The 4,355-nt window shown below is 48.2% G+C and overlaps 1 pseudogene; it reads left to right on the top strand.

Annotated features, from left to right (window-relative positions):
- LOC125356392 lies at positions 1 to 849 on the top strand (annotated as a pseudogene).
- Positions 850 to 4,355: the final 3,506 nt, after the last annotated feature.

The following is a 4,355-nucleotide window of genomic DNA, read 5'->3' as shown; positions in this document are numbered from 1 at the left end:
ATGGATCCAAGTGCACTGGGAGCTCGGCAGCTGTTTCCAAGACGGACTCTTTTTACCCCCCTGGTAGTAAAACAGCCCTTACCTTCTGAGTCGTTGTCATCCTCCTCCTCCAAGAAGAAAGCCAAGATGGAACATGGAGGGTCCTCGGGACCCAAACCGACTTCCGATGCTGGCCGTGGGGTGTCCAAGTGGAAAGCTCCCTCTGCAAGCTCGGGGTCTAAGGGTGCATGAAAAGTCGGCATCTGCAAGGAGATACACACCCCCTGACCTTACAAGAGATTTTGGACGAAACCCAGCAGTTAGACATTGGACTCGAGCGGAAACAATGGCTGGTGACAGAGGCTTTGGTAAACAATCCCAAAATCCAAGTCACCAATGGGAAATACGCCTTCAAGCCCAAGCACGATTTGAAAAACAAGAAGGCCCTCCCTCGCCTCTTGGCTCAGCATGACCAGCGAGGGTTAGGAGGAATTCTTTTAGAAGACATAGAAGAAGGATTGCCTAACTCCCAGAAAGCTCTCAAGGCTTTGGGGGACCAGATAGTAATGGTCAGTCGTGTGGACAAGAAGAAAATAGTTTTCCTCAACGATAAGAGCTGTCAGTTTTTTGTGGATGAAGAATTCCAGAAACCGTGGAGGAGTCTCACTGTGGGCTCAATGGATGAGGAGAAAATTGAAGAATATCTGGAGGTGCAAGGTTTATCTATCATGCCAGGCCCTGCACCAAAGAAAGTACCCTCCATCCAGAGATGGAGAAAACCTGCCTCGCAGAACAAACGGCCTCTCAACACTCACAATCAACATGGCTGGAGCGCTGAAGGATTATTCGCACATTCCCTTTGGCCAATAGGGGACACCTGGCCCTTGAAGAAAGTGGCTCAGGGCTGGGAATGTGGCCCAGTGAGAGAGTGCTTGTCTAGCATGCACAAAGCCCTGGCTTCCATTCCTCAGCACCACATAAACACAAACCACTAGAAGTGGTGCTGTGGCTCAAGAGGTAGAGTGCTAGCCTTGGGCAAAAGGAAGCCAGGGACAGTGCTCAGGCCCTGAGTCCCAAGCCCCAGGACTACAAAAAAATAAAAAAAAATTACAGGTGGCTCACCCCTGTAATCCTGGCTACTCAGGAGGCTGTGATCTGAGGATGGTGGTTCCAGCCCAGTGGGGCCAGGAAGTTCCTTGAGACTCCTCTCTCCCCTTAAGCAAGGGGAAAACTGCCAGTGGAGCTGTGGCTCAAAGTGGCAGAGCCCTAGCCTTGAGCGGAAACAGTGCAGGGACATTGCCCAGGCCCCGAGTTCATGTCCCTACCCCGACAGAAAATATGAACAGAACTAAAAGAAAAATGAAAAACACAACAACAACAAAAAACACAAGAAGCAATAGACAATAAGAAAAAAACAACAACAATGAGAAAGACTCAATACTCGATGTCCGTCTTTTACAGAGCCAGTGTGGGTCATCAAGCCCAAAGCCTCTTTCCGCTGAAAACTTAGTTATCTGCCAACTTAGAGCATGTCAAGTTGGCAAATGGTCTTGAATGCCACATTGGTGCTTTCCAAATGAACGTCTTTATAATAAAATCATTGTGGCAAAATTTAAAAAGGCCTATTTGTTGTCGCCACGTTTTGCTGAGTTAGGTTCCAGAAACCACACCCTAGCCTGTACCGTGTCACATGAATCATACACACACCCTGCCTGTACCAAGTCACATGAATCACACACCCCCTTCAGTTTCCTTCCTGGAAAGTCCTTCCTGTTTCCTAGTACTGATGCCTAGTGAAAGCAAGTCACCTGACCGCACAGGGCTGCCAGACCTGGGCAGCTTAGACCAGGGAGAACTAGTGTGCAGTTCCTGTCCTTGGTGACACTCTCCATTGTTTTCCCTGTTAGCTTTCTCTGTTCCTCCCAGGACCCTGAAAGAAAGAAACCCGTCCCCCACTAGAGCCATCTCTCTTCAAAGTCCTTAGAGTACACCCGTCATTTCCTCTCACCAATCTTTGACCAAGTCTGCTGTTCCTGGGCTGTGGAGTCGGTTATGCCTCTTCCAGGGAGGGGCTGCACATTCTTAGGAATGCCGATGTGGCCCACCATATTATTTTTAGCAGTGCCTTTTTCTTTACTGTCCATTTATCCAATATTCATAGAGTGAAACTAGCTCATCATCTCTGGTGCGTCCGTATTTCCTTGTGCTTTTAAGGGGCGTATGGCTCTATGGCTCCATGGCTCCATGTTTTTTGTTTTGTTTTAACCCATCTTTGAACTAGGTCTATTCAATATGCACTAACATGGGCCACATTTCCAGTTCTGGCTCTTTGCTGGTTCCTTGGAGAGAAGCATCTCACAGACTGCTTCCACCCTGCATGGCCTCCAACTGGGGTCTCAGCCTCCTGACAAGTTAGGATCACAGGGTGTGAGCCACAGCCTCCTGACAGTCTTGGTTGTGTAGGGCTCTCGGCCCGCGCACACTTTCTCCTGACCCGCGGGGGAAAGGCTGGAGCATGCCCTAGTGTGAAAAGCTGAGGACGTGTGTAAGTCGCGAAAAACGCCCACCCAGCTCCCTTATGTTTAAATAAAGGACTCAGGTCTCCAGGTGCTTCGGGGAAAACGTTGCGGGAAATCTGAGGTTTTATTTTCAGGGTGGGGGTTTATATAGCAGTAATGGTGGCAGGAAGGGGAGGGATTTGGAGTGGCTAGCTAGACACGGCGATAGGCTGATTATGAGCTGTCCATCACAGTGACATCACTGGACTTCCTCTATGGGCGGTCCTCAGGTCCCATAGGACCGCCCCCTGGGTTCCGCCTGCCGCCATCTTGGCGGGCATGAGGTCTGAGGCGGGAGGCGGGGCTAGCAGCCACACTGCCCCAGGCCAGGAGAAGAGGTGGCCCTAGGACTGCTTCTTAAAGCTATAAGCCGGTGCCCAACAGGTTGTCTTTAGCTTTGAATTGGGTTTTCTAAGTTAGTCTTTGAAGCTTTGGGTACAATCATCTTGGAGAGTTTTAACCTCTTTTCTGAACACACATGGTTTCTGAAGTCCAAGCAACATCCAAGCAGGTGCAGAGATGGGAAACTGGGTGCTTGGAGACAGGACACAGGTGTGGCTTTCTCAATAGGTGTGGCTCCCCTAACAGGTGTGGCAGGTCCAGTAGGACTGACTCTTCCCCCATACCCACCTCCTGCCCTCCTCACATGGATATAGAAGCTACTCAGTCCAAATTCCTGTAGCCTCCTGGATTTAGGGTTGGGATCATCTGGGACAAAAAACCAACCAAACAAACAAAAAACAGGGGCCCTATTCTCTAAATACATGGCAAAGTAGGAGACTTGGCTTGAGTTCTGGGTGACTTGACCTCTTTCCTACACTGAAATGAAATCTGGGGGGCCCAGAGGGAGAAATGGCCCTCCTGGAAATCATTCATGTTTCATATTCCTAGAGCCTAGTCAAAGGCTCACACGTAGCTCCAAACCCTCAACAGCTCACAGCAGGGTGAAGTCATGTGTATTCTTTGACACCGTTATGTGACACCATTTGTGAGGACCACCAGCACAGTTCCTTCCATCTTCCTGTTGGCTCAAATACAGGTGCTCTCCCAGGTTCTTGGAGGCCAATTAATTATGTGTCCTGTTCATATCCAGGCCACTTCTCCGTCTTACAGGTTTTTCAGTAACTCTGGTCCCTTAGCGGGGCACTTGGAATACTAGCCCTTCAGGGATGCTCCTGGACCTATCCTCTGCAACTTGTGCTAATGGTCTTTTTGGGGGGACTAAAGTAGAAGATCTGAAGAGGACCCTTTATTCTAGATAATTTGCAGATGGATGGTGGAATTTTCCTTGAGCCTCTTTTCACTGGCATCCCCTCCTACACCACTTGAGCCACTGTACTATTTCCAGCTATTTCTGAGTAGTTTATTATATATGAGTGTCACAGAGTTTTCTCTGCAGGCTGGCTTTGTATCACAATCCTCATATATTAGTCTATGATTATATGCATTAGCCACAGTGTTGCCTTATGTGTATTATTTTTAAATCACAAGTCCTTTGTGTCCTTAAATGTCCTTCTTGTGTCTGTGGGAAGAGGTGGAAGAAAAACCATGAGGGATTATTAGCTTTAGTGAGATTCCATCTGATGTTACTGTTTCTTAGGTGAAGGAATTTTCCCAGAATCCCAGGATGCAAACAGGCTCTAGAAGGAATGTCCTTCTGAATGCCAGTGAGAAAATTGTCTGTCCCCACAAAATATAGGGATTTGAACATTTGTATCCATTTCTCTAGTATAATTTATTACAGTGATGACAAAGTGACTAATGTGAAACTCATGGCACACAGGAGACATTTGGGGCCTTGCAGATATCTGCCAGGTT

The sequence above is a fragment of the Perognathus longimembris genome, chromosome 1 (genome assembly GCF_023159225.1).
Source record: "Perognathus longimembris pacificus isolate PPM17 chromosome 1, ASM2315922v1, whole genome shotgun sequence".
NCBI lineage: Eukaryota > Metazoa > Chordata > Mammalia > Rodentia > Heteromyidae > Perognathus > Perognathus longimembris.
The sequence above is the reverse complement of the archived record's forward strand: the minus strand, read 5'-3'. Positions and strand labels throughout refer to the sequence as shown.